Genomic DNA, 12,884 nt, shown 5'->3' with positions numbered 1-12,884 from the left:
ATCTCCAGTGGCCTACTCATGGGCTTTGGGTCTCCACTCCGCACTCCCCCCATCATTCACTATTCACCAACTCATCTGGTGGAAGTTAAAGAGACTAAAGCTAGATGGATCATATTAAGTAACTGACTACATGGCAGTAAGAACACAAATAACCCAATTAAGAAAAGGACATCTACAGACACAAGTCACCACTTGTCCGGCACTTTGTCATTCTGTGGTAGCTTGTATGTTCCTGTGATGCTGAAAGCTGTGTCACTGGTATTTCAAATGCCAGCAGTCACCCAATGAGAGCAGGTTTCAGCAGAGCTTCCATAGGAAGAACAGACTATAAAGAAGGAAGCAGCTCTCCATTTAAGGCCTTCATTTACTGATGGCACAGGGCTCTGAGAGAGAAGACACAGTTGTGAATAGATAATCATTGGAACTTGGAATGGACAAGGTTGCAATCTAGGAAAATTGCAAGTCATTAAAAATGAAATGGAACACATAAAAATGGATATCCTAAGTGTTAGTGAGGGGAGATGGACTGGTACTGGCCATTTTGAATCACAAATCTCATGATTTATATGCTGGAAATGATACAATCAAGAGGAATAGTATTGCATTCATCGTTAAAAAGGAGATTTCAAGATCTATCTTTAAGTACAATGCTGTCTGTGACAAAATTCTATCTATCCACATTCAAGGAAATCTAATCAATATAACTATTATTCAAATTTACACACCAACCACTAAAGCTAATAAAGAAATTGAAGAATTCTACCAATGTCTTCAATCAGAATCTAATCAAACAGGCAATCAGATGCACTAATAATTATTGGAATAATCATAGAACTAGAAATAGCAGTTGGAAAATATGGTCTTAGTACAAATGTGCTTGACACAATGGATGGATGGATGGATGGATGGATGGATGGATGGATGGATGGATAGTGATAAGAGTTGTACGAGTCTCCAATAAAATGATTTGAGGAAGAAAAAACAAAACTATGGTCTTGGTGACAGAAACAAAGGTAGACATCACATGATAGAATTTACAAGACCAACGACTTGTTCGTAGCCTTCAACAACACACACAGCGACTATACACCCACAGAGACTATACATATGAGCTTCTCAGATGGAATACAAAGAAATCAAACTGACTATCTCTGTGTGAGGAGATGATGGAGGAGTTCAATATAGCAGCTAAAACCAGGCCAGGGCTGATGGGGAAGCAGATCACCAATTGCTTACAGGTAACTTCAGGTTGATGCTGAAGAAAATGAAAACACGAGCACAGAGCCAGCACATAACCTTGAGTATGTCCCACTTGAGTTTCAAGATCATCTCTAAAACATATTTGATGCACTGAGTCCGAATGACGGGAAACCAGATGAGCTGTAGGAGGACATCAAGACCATCGTCCATAAAGAAAGCAAAACGCCATTAAGACAACACAGGAAGGAAAGAAAAGATCTAAGTGGATGTCAGAAGAGACTCTGAAACGTGCTCTTACCATAGAGTGGCTAAAGTAAATGAAGAAATGATGAAGCAAAAGAGCTGGAGAGAAAATTTCAAAGAGCAGCTTGAAAAGATACAGTAAGGGAGGGGGGAGCGGGGACGGAGGGGAAAATGAGGCCCCAATGCTGGGGGCTTAAGTGGAGAGCAAATGTTTTGAGAATGATGAGGGCAATGAATGTACAAATGTGCTTTACACAATTGATGTGTGCATGGGTTGTGAAGAGTTGTATGAGCCCCTCATGATTTAAAAAAAAGACAAAGTAAAATATTACAATGCAATGTGGAAAGAACTTAAGTTAGAAAACCAAAAAAGAAGACAATGCTCAGCATATGTTCAGCTGAAAGAACTCAAGAAAAAAAAATCTGGCCTCAAAATGTAACATTGAGAAGATTCTCCAAGGGAGGAAGAATGAATGAGGCAGGAAGCATCAAGAGGAGATGGAAAGAACAGAGTCACTGTCCCAAAAGAACGAGTCGACATTTCACCGTTTCAGGAAGTAGCGCATGAGCAAGACCCAATGGCACTATCAGAAGCAGCTTGGGTCCCAGGGTGCACAGAGGCATTATCCAAACACCAGGCTCCAAGAATTGATGGACAGACTACCAACTGAAATGTTCCCACAACGTAATGAAGCGCTGGAGGCACTCACTAGTCTATACCAGGAAATCTGGAAGACATCGACTTGGCCAACCGATTGGCAGAGATGCATTACTTGTACACATTCCAAATTAAGGTGCTCCAATAGAATAGGAACATTACAGAACAAGATCACTGATAGCACATGCAAGTAATTTTGCTGAAGTCACCCCACAATGGTTGCAGAAGTACGTCGACAAGGAGCTGCCAGACGTTCAGGCCAGATTCAGACGACATGGAAAACGGGCTATCACTGCCGCTGTCAAATGTAAGAAACAGTGCGAGGATGGCACAGGACTGCATGGTGTTTCGTTCTGTTGCACACAAGAGTTGCTATGGACCAGAACCAACTCGGGAGCACCCAACACATAAAACACACACAAACACAAGGTAAGTAAAAAAAAGATTCTTTTAAGATCACAGAAACCTTTATTATGCAAGACTATCACAATGTGAAGCTACTGTTTTTCAACATGGCCGCCATCTAGTTCTGTATTTCTCAAGGTAGTGTGTCCATCTCAAACCTTCCCCAAGGAACTGCGCTCTTTCACCGACACCACATCAAGGCAGGAGCACTGGCATCCTCCAGGGACTCAAATCATGTGATGTAATATTTGAGTTTGGAGAGCAAACAGAAGTCTGAAGGAGCCAGCGAAGGACTGCAGGCTGAATGCGGCATGATTCACAGCAAAACGCAAGAGGGCAGTGTGCTAGCCTCACAGGAGGAGCAGGTGTATTGTGCCAGAAAAAACCTTTTCTGCCCTCATTTCCTGGCCTTTTTCTCACAAATGCAGTTTTCAATTTTCTTAAAAGTTTTCTAATAAGCCCTCATGATTGTCTTGTGTCCTTTGAAAACAACCTGCCCCACAAAAGCACTCAGCATGATCTTTTTTTAAATTAAATAATCATTTTATTAGGGGCTCATACAACTCATCACAATCTGTACATACGTCACTTGTGTCCAGCATATTAGTACATATGTTGACGTCATCATTCTCACAACACTCGCTTTCCACCCGAGCCCTTGGTGTCAGCTCATTTTTTCCCCTCCCCCTGAACCCTTGATAATTTATAATTATAATTATTTTATCATATCTTACCCCATCTGACGTGTCTCTCATCCACTTCTCCGCTGTCCGTCCCCCAGAGAGGAGGCCTTATGTAGACCTTGTCATCTGTTCCCCCTTTCTCCCTCACCTTCCTTCCACCCTCCTGATATCGCCACTATCTCCACTGGTCCTGGGGGGGTGGGGGTCATCTGTCCTGGGTTCACAGTATTTCCAGTTCCTATCTGTGCCAGTGTACATCCTCTGGTCCAGCCGGATATGTAAGGTAGAATTGGGATCATGGTAGTGGGGGGGGGGCATTTAAGAACTAGAGGAAAATTTAGCATGATCTTTTGAGCTGACCTCTGTGCTTCGAATTTGGCTGGGCCCACAGATACCCTCCTATGACATTGCTGTTTCGATCAGATTTTTTTTGAAGGCACTCTAGCGAGAATACACCAAAGACCCAAACTCACTGTCGTGAGTCAAGGACAACTCACAGTGACCCTGTAACACTGGGGGGGAACTGCCCCTGTGGTTTCTGAGACTAACTCTTTACTAGAGTGGAAAGCCCAGTCTTTCTCCTGCAGAGGAGCTAGTGGTTTAGAACTGCTGACCTTCCAGATTACAGTCCAACACATCACCACTATGCCACCAGGGTGGGTTCCTATCGGGATTAATACAGGTCTGTTACCAAAAGAAGTCATCTGCAGCCAACCACTGACTGCAGAGACATGTTTAAATATGTTCTTTTTTGCAACAAACCTGTGCCTATATGAACTAGAACCCTAAAAGCAGGACATTTTTTTTCCTTTTTCTTTTTAACCTGTTTCCTCTGACAGGGTCCAAGACAAACACCCAGTTTGCCTGAGTTTTAAAAGACTATTTCTTTTGCCCCACTTGAATGACCAATAAAGACATAAGTAATATTTTTTATTTACTTTTATATAGTGTAATAACCCCCATCCAAATCCCAATGACATTCGTTCCCAAAATGGAAAAACATACCATCAAATTTATATGTAAAGGACAGAGCCCCAAAGAGTTGAAGCAATATTGAAGAGGAGCAATGTAAGAAGCCTCACATTTCCCAGGCTCAAAACAGACTACAGAGTCACAGGCATCCAAACAGTCTAGCACTGGCTCAGTGACTGACAGACACACAGAGCAGTGAGAGAGGATGGAGAACCCATCCATCCACAAGCAGCTGATTTCCGATTAGGGGTCAAAGTCAATGAGAAAGATGCAGTCTCTTTAACAAATAGTGGAGTAAATGTAAACTTGTTATACTTGACACAATTTCCCTGTAATCCTGATATTCCTCTGGAAAAAAAAAGTAAAATCAATAAATGAGTTATCAAGCCACAAAAGCACATACAGGAAATGTAAATGCCTACTGCTAAGTGAAGGAAGCCAATAGTATTCTAATTATATGATAAGGATCATTATCATTAAAAATCATAAATTATATGATTCTAATTCAAGATAAGCCAAGGCTATAGAAATAATTTTTTTAAATCAATCATGTTCACGGATCAGGAGAAAGCCAGAGAAGGCTGAGCATGGAAAATACAAGAGATTTTCAGGAAGCGAAACTAGTAATCAATACACTAGAACATATTTGTCAAAACTCAAAGAGCTTTATAACACAAAAAGCATGCAAGTAAAAAAAAAATAATTTGTGTCTTGGGGGGGACTAGGAGCAGGGAAGAGGGCGTGTTGGGAAATCCCAAGGAGAATTTGGTCTAAGAAAAATACTATCTTCCTGGCCCGCCAATTCCTGAGGACAATATTTCTGCTCAGAGCAGCCAATGCACAGAGAGGACCATAGGGCCGGCCCCACCACGAGACATGACTTTCCTCACTGACCCATAGCCCTACAGGGGACAACACTGGAGACACACGACAGGAATTGTGCCCAACCTGAGCCCACCATGCCAAGGTGAGACACTGGGGGCATGCAACAGAGCAGCAAGGGGAACCGAACAATGAAGTCCCCAGGGAACACCAAAAAAGACTGGAAAACACTTGTAAAGGACAACAAATAGACCTTGAACTATTCTTTTTAATGAAGAAAAATACTATATCACAAACACATGAAACAACCTCAACGCAGGGAGTGAGGGAAAAGGTGTTAACCAAGTGATGGTTGTAAGACTAACTGCAAAAGGAACCACAAGTCTTCACTAGACAAGGAGGACGGACCATGAATAAGAGGCAAAGGAAGACTTCAGCCCAGGGATAGAGAAGGAGATTCGTAACACCCATGAGTCATTTCTTTAAGACACAGCAATCCTAACACGTACACAGCAAAGTAAGAAACCTTCAAAGTACACTGAGCAAAAGCTGACAGACGGGAAAGGAGACATAAACAAACAGATAGAGTACAACCCTCCTTTCAGGAACCAAAGGGACACGCACACACACAATCAGGAAAGATACAATAAGATTTGAGGAAGACCATCAACCAGCATTTATAAACGATGCCCCCAAAGTTCTTTTCAAGTGCACATGGAACATACACTAAGCTAAACAACACACTGCCCTATACAACACACCAGGGCACATTTAAAAGAATGTAAATTGTGCCAAACATGTTCAATGAAGTGGACTTAAACTCAAAATTAATAATAAAAAGACCTTTTACAATTGCCTCAAATACTCAGAAATTAAAGAACATTCTTCTAAATAGTCCATGGGTCAAAGAAGAAAGCAGAGAAATTAATGAAACAGTGTGGTGCCGCAAAAGCAGTTCTTGGCCTGTACCTACATCTTGAGCCGACTGCCTGTGTGTCTGTGTCCTGTTACAAGAACACGGCCCAGACTGGACTGGACTCACCCTACTGTGGTAGTGGTGTCTCCAATATACTGACAGCATCTTCAAAGCCCGTTTCCAAACCACTTCCCAAGTATGGAGTTTAGTACTTGAATCTATTTAAGGCAGGGATAGATACACATATACACACACACACACACACACACACACACCATAACAGAAGGGAACATTCTGTGTGTGTGTGTGTGTGTGTGTGTGTGTGTGTGTGAAAGAGCTTTTTTTTTTTTTAAATCATTTTATTAGGGGCTCATACAACTCATCACAATCCATACACACATCAATTGTGTAAAGCGCATTGGTACATTCATTGCCCTCATCATTCTCAAAGCATTTCCTCTTCACTTAAGCCCCTGGCATTAGGTCCTCATTTTTCCCCTCCCTCCCGTTCCCCTCTCCCTCATGAGCCCTTGATTGTTTATAAATTGTTATTTTGTCATATCTTGCCCTGTCTGACGTCTCCCTTCACCCACTTTTCTGTTGTCCATCCCCCAGGGAGGAGGTCACATATAGTTCCTTGTAATCGGTTCTCTCTTTCCAACCCACTCTCCCTCTACCCTCCCAGTATCACTACTCACACCACTGGTCCTGTAGGGATCATCCGCCCTGTATTTTCAGCAGAAGGGAACATTCTTAATCTCTTATAGGGTAGCTAGCCAAAGACACTCAACACCTAAGGTGAAAGAACGAACATATTTCCCTGAAATCAGAAACTAAGGAAGAACTATCCCACCTTACCACACCTATCCCACAATGCATGCGAGACTAGCCCTGCATGACCCAACGGCCACTCGTAAGACAACTGAGGAAGGGAAAACGAAGCTGTACCGCTAGGTGTGAAGCACACACCAGATTCTGAACGCTTAGTTTAAAATACAAATTATTTAATTAGTAACTAGGAATTATATGTTGTTATGGGTGGACGAAGGAAGACTGGAAAACTGATGTATCTGAAGGACGATGTTGGTGAAGAACACAGAAGCCACCGCGGACTGTCAGAAGAACAAACACATCTGTCTTGGAAGAAGTACAGCCAGAAGGCTTTTTAGGAATGAGAATGATACTTCCTCTCAATTACACTGCCACAAGCAGGGCGTGCCAGGGACTGCCGATAACCACCAGAAGCCAGGAGAAGTGAGGCAAGATTCTTCCTACAGCCCTCAGAGGGGGCAGGGCCCCACCAGCAGCCTGAGATCGGACTTCAGCCTCCAGAACAGAGAGGTAATAAATCTCTGCTGTTTAAAGTCGGCGCCTTTGTGGTCAATTGCTATGGCAGCCCTAGGAATTTGCTATACTTTTATTTAGACATAGTGAAATACAAAATAATAGATTTCATTTCATTTTATGGTTCCTAGTTGTAATGTAGGACTACTAAAAATGTTGGTAATTATACATATGACTCACATATTCTAGTGAATTGTGTTAACCTAGCCACTGGCAACAGGGCAGAAAAAGAAAACAAAACCTATACAGGTTAGAAATGAGAAAGCAAAACTGACTTTCACTGTTTATGGCAATGTATAAACAAAACCCTAAGAAATCTACATAAAAGCTACTAGAATAAGTAAGTTCACTAAAGGAAAAACTATAAAGTCAGTATGCACACTGTATATGACCAACAATTAGAAAAAAATTAGGAATACAGCATCACTGGCAATAAACCCAACCACACTCACTGCCATCAAGTCAATGCAAACTCATCGTGACCCTATAGGACAGAGCAGAACTGCCTGTGAATTTCCAAGACTGGAACCCTTTACAGGAGTAGAAAGCCCCAACTTTCCCCCAAGGAGTGGCTGGTGGTTTCAAACTGTTGACCTTGCAACTAGCAGTCCAACAAGTAACCACTGCATCATAATGGTCAGCATTAAGAAACTGACCTAAAAAAACAAGGAGATACTCCATGTTTGGAGGTTGGGGATTTAAAACAATCGTTTTAATACTTCACATATTTTTAAAATAGCTATCAAAAAAAACCCTGGTAGCACTGGACGCTAGGCATTTGGCTGCTGACCAAAAGGTGGGCAGCTCCACAGGAGAAAGATGAGGCTGGCTGGACCTGTAAAAATGTAGTCTTGGAAACCCTGTATAGGGCTGCTATGAGTTAGAATCTACTTGATGGCTGTGGGTTTGGGTAGGTTAGGGTGTAAATACCATTCAACAGATTCAACCCAATACCTATCAAAATCACAATAACCTTTATTTTTACCAAAATGAAAAATCCAAACCCCATACTCCCATGAAGTGCAAAGGGTTCCTTTATAGTCAAAACAATCTCAAAAAGAAGAACAAAGTGGGATTCACACTTCCAAATTTCAAAGCTATAGTACTTAAAGTTGCATGCAGTAACAATTGCACACGAGGCAGTAATACAGAACATAGAACATACATCCAAAATTAAAGGCATACAACAATGGTTAATTGTTTTCATCAAGTGTCAACCCCATTCAATGGCAAAGAATAATCTTTCAACAAATGGTCCTGGGACAAGGAAATCTCCATAATCCCACACCTCACACCATATATAAAAAGGAACTCAAAAAGAACTAATGGTAAAAACATAAAATTCAAATGTGATATATTAATACAATATAATATTACTCTGCTACAAAGAGAAACGAAGTCCTGATAAATATTACAACATGGATAAATCCTGAAAACATTAGCTAAGTGAAATAAGTCCATCATAAAAGATTAAATATTGTATAATCCCAATTATTTGACATAAGCAAAATGTGTGTGAGTTGCTTCAGACTCAGAGCAACCTTACAGAACAGAGCAGAAGTGCCTCACAGGGTTTCCAAGGCTGTCAATCTACACAGAAGCAGACAGGGACCTATTTCTTCTGAATGGCCAGTGGGTTCAAACTGCAAACCTTTCCGCTGGCAATTGAGCACTTAACCACTGTGCCACTAGGGTTCCTCACACAAGTCTACCAACTAAACTAAACCCCTGGCTTCCAAAAAGTCACTTCTGACTAATAGCCAAGCAAAAGTACAGAGGGCAAGATTTCTTAGTGGTTACAAGGAATGGAGGGCCAGCAGGAGGAGGGCTCACAGGGGACAATGCATTTCTATTAAGAGCTCTGGTGGGGTAGTGGTCAGTCTCTCAGCTGCTAGCTAAAAGGTAGGTATAGCAGTCTGCTTCTGAAAGATTTACAATCTTGGAAATCGTATACCAAAAAAGCTAATAAATAAATAAATAACCCACAGCCATCAAGTCGAATCCAACTAATGACCCTCTATAGCAGCGGTTCTCAACCTGTGGGTCACAACCCCTTGGGGGGGGTGTGTGTCAAATGACCCTTTCACAGGGGCCACCCAATTCATAACAGGAGCAGAATGACAGTTATGAAGTAGCAAGAAAAATAATTTTATGGTTGGGGGTCACCACAACATGAGGAACTGTATGAAAGGGTCGCGGCATTAGGAAGGTTGAGAACCACTGCTCTAGGGTTTCTGAGGCTGGAAATCTTTTTTTTTTTTTAATTATTTTATTGGGGACTCACACAACTCTTATCACAATCCGTACATACAGCCATTGTGTCAAGCACATTTGTTGCCATCATCATTCTCAAAACATATGCTTTCTGCTTGAGCCCTTGGTATCAGCTCCCCATTTTCCCCTCCCTCCCCGCCCCACTCCCTCATGAACACTTGATAATTTATAAATTATTACTATGTTGTCAGGTCTTACACTGTCCAACGTCTCCCTTCACCCACTTTTCTTTTGTCTGTCCCCCAGGGAGGGGGGTATATGAAGATCCTTGTAATCGGTTCCCCCTTTCAAACCCCACCTTCCCTCCACTCTCACCACTGGTCCTGAAGGGTTCATCTGTCCTGGATTCCCTGAGACTGTAAATCTTTATGGGAGCAGAGAGCCTCATCTTTCTCAGAGCTGTGTAAACTTGAGGTTAGCAGTCCAAGGCTTAGGATGCTGTTCTATTTTGCCCTATATATATATAGGGCTGCTAGGCATCTGTACAAAGAATCCCCAATGGGGCGGTGATTATGCATTGGGCTGCGATCCGCGTGGTCAGCAGTTCTGAACCACTAGCAGCTCCTCAGGAGGAAGACTGCATTTTCTACTCCGGGAAACAGTTACGGGATTGGACCCCCACAGGGGCTCACTATGAGTCAGTATTGACTCGATGGCAGTGAAGTGAGTGGGTAAGCATTACTGCCTTGGAGATCCCTGGGGGGCAGGCACTTCTATCTGCCTGCTTAGCTATTGACACCACCAGTGACCATTTCCTGAAGTTTATCAACTACCTGATTTCTCGGAAAACTATAAATTTTAAATGTCAAAGACTGGAATGGTCTGATTCTGAAAGTTTTATACTCTGATGCAACAGGGCAACCATATAAAACACCAGTTGTAGTGAGTAAAAAACTCTTTCCCAGAGATAGCATAGAGATCTTCCATCCCAATAGGCATCCCATTACTACAAATCAACCTGTCAAGCTGACCATCTGAACCAGGCAGCAGCACAAAGAAAACAAGCCTTGAACTCATAAATTATAAAGCCCATTTGCCCTCATCGGCTTAGGTTCCACAAATACTACATTATATTGGAAAGTCAAATTGTAACTAAAATTTCATTGTACAATTAGACCACTAGTCAAGCCATCTCCAACTCAGCAGTGCTCTTTTTACTTTACAACCTGTACACTTAGGATGCACAAGCACCAGACGGAAACTAACTTTCAAACTCAGCAGCAAAGCCAATGCAAATCCAGTATTTGTCTTGGCTGAAAACTTCAATAAAAAATGGGATGTTTTGATCTTAACTGGCAGATATATAAAGAGCAAGAGTGCCTTGTGGGCCATTATTTATCATGCTAAGTCCCTCGTGCACAGCTACAAATTAGCTTTTATTGCAGATACTTAACATGTTTCTTCACAGAGAGCACCTCAACCAAATAACCTTCCAAGCCTGGCACCAGGAACGGTTATAGTTTACACATCCCTGCAGTTCCTTGCAACTTCACAACATTTGCGTTTTAAGAACAGCCCCCACACACCCTTTCCACTGCCAATTTCTCCAACTCCAGGCTCCAGTTTATACTACAAAACTCTGTATTTACTCTCAACAACAGAATGCACTCATTTACAAATCCTACAGGAATAAATTCCTCCGTTGCACAATTTCAGCATGTCATAATCCTTTACTGTTCACACGAACAAGTCTAAACAGCATTGCACTAGCAAGGTCCTGGTGGTGGTGTTTTTAGGTACAGTTGGGTCAGTTCCGATCCATAGCAACCATTATGCGCAATAAAATGATAGATATGGATACACTGCCCTGTCCTGCCCCATCTTCACAGGTATCATGATCGAACCCACTTGTAAGATCTATGGGCGTTATCAGCCTATACATGATCAGTTCACTAAAATCAGTAATACAAAAACTTAGACCCCTCATTCCAATAAACTGCTTTGCAAAGTGGCCCCAACACATATGGGGTCAAAGTGTGGGGAGGAGTGGCAGAGAACCCTTTGTCATGCCTAAAAAAACAAGCCAGGGCACGTCTATATGAGAAGCAGGCCTTCTTCCACAAAAACAAACAGGTATTTATTTCTGAGTTTCCCAGTGTACACTCCCAGAAGGCAGTTTATACAAAGTAATCATACAAAGAACGGGGAGGGCTATAAAATGTTGGGGGGGTTTGTCATAGTTACACTAATCAACAACAGGTTCCTTTAATGCTCAAAGACGAAGCTTTCCTTTGGCGACGGATTTGGTGCTTTATCTCACATACACAGAAAACCCACACAACGCTGGTATTTCTGATAATTTAATACATACATTATCACGCAAATCAAATACTATTTGAGAGCTTAGCGCCTTGGCACAGACTTCCTCCCCTACCTCCGGGTACTCGTCACCCTCTAAACAAGGCGATCAGAACTGAAGTCGTAAATTGGGGTCTGGGGAGGGCGCCTTCACACGCGTTTGTGCACAATTAAGCGGGCTCAGTGGGTCAATTTCCCAGGCTACAGTAATTGACTCTCTCTGGGGCAACCGCAGAGGGTTCACTCCGGGAGATGACACTCGGCCTCACGTTCGCCAGAGTAACTACGGTAACTGCCCTACATTTTCCCGTGTGAAACACACGCATGATGGGGGTGGGGGGGACTTTGAAAACTGGGCCATTCCTTATTTGTTCTGATGAGCCACGGCCTCCAGTTAGAAGAGCCCTCTACAACAGTAGCAAGGAGAAAGGTCTGACAGCGTCCTCCAGGCAGCGAAGAAGTCCAGCTCCTTACCAGAGGCAGCACCAGGGTCCCATCAGTGGGTTTGTTTAGTCACTGTAGAGTTTAATGGAATCCGCCTGCCAAAAAGTCACCCCCGACAAAGAAACCCCGAGGACCGACCACCAAAGGGCAGAGAAGGAAATGCACTTAATTCACCTGCCGCACCTGCCCGGGCCCTCGAGCCGCTCGGCCCCCGGGCCCCTGGGGACCTCTGGGCCCTGGCCCACCGCCCGCTCCGTGGCTGTGGCCGCAGGCCCCGGTGGCCCCTCGGGCCCGACCCCTGGCGCTCCCCGCGGAGGAAGGTTCGCAGCAGCCCGGACCGGACGGCGCGGAGGCCCTTCCCGGCGCAGCCTCTCTTTGCAACACAGCCGCGGGCTCCAGGGATTCCCCGCTACCGGAAACCGCGGAGCCACCAGGCCAGGAATGCCAGCCGGGACCCCTCTGCGGCTCCACGGCGACCCCCGCGGGCGCCGCTCGGAGCCCAGCCCTCGGACTCGCCCCCGGCCCGCATGGGGCGCGGGCCCTGCAGGGCGCCCCCGCCCAGCCCCCCCTGCAGACTCACCTGCCGCCCGCTCCTCCTGCAGCGCCAGCAGCCAGGGCCCCTTGC

The 12,884-nt window shown here is 43.8% G+C and overlaps 1 protein-coding gene and 1 non-coding gene across 3 annotated transcripts in view; both read right to left on the bottom strand.

Moving 5' to 3' along the window:
* Window positions 1–12,872, bottom strand: part of DENND4C (DENN domain containing 4C) — a 105,736-nt gene extending 92,864 nt beyond the window's left edge. For both annotated transcript variants that reach the window (XM_045289106.1, XM_045289107.1), the window contains exon 1: window positions 12,840–12,872. The gene's annotated coding sequence lies outside the window, so the exon portion shown is untranslated. The remainder of the gene's footprint in view (window positions 1–12,839) is intronic.
* Window positions 4,011–4,117, bottom strand: LOC115869437. Its single transcript, XR_004046187.1, has one exon. It is a non-coding gene; the product is annotated as a small nucleolar RNA SNORA27 (small nucleolar RNA).
* Window positions 12,873–12,884: the final 12 nt, after the last annotated feature.

Source organism: Echinops telfairi, unplaced genomic scaffold, assembly GCF_000313985.2.
Source record: "Echinops telfairi isolate 266 unplaced genomic scaffold, ASM31398v2 ScPeMD7_25;HRSCAF=90, whole genome shotgun sequence".
NCBI lineage: Eukaryota > Metazoa > Chordata > Mammalia > Afrosoricida > Tenrecidae > Echinops > Echinops telfairi.
Note: the sequence above shows the minus strand (reverse complement) of the source record. Positions and strands in the feature narration are given on the sequence as shown.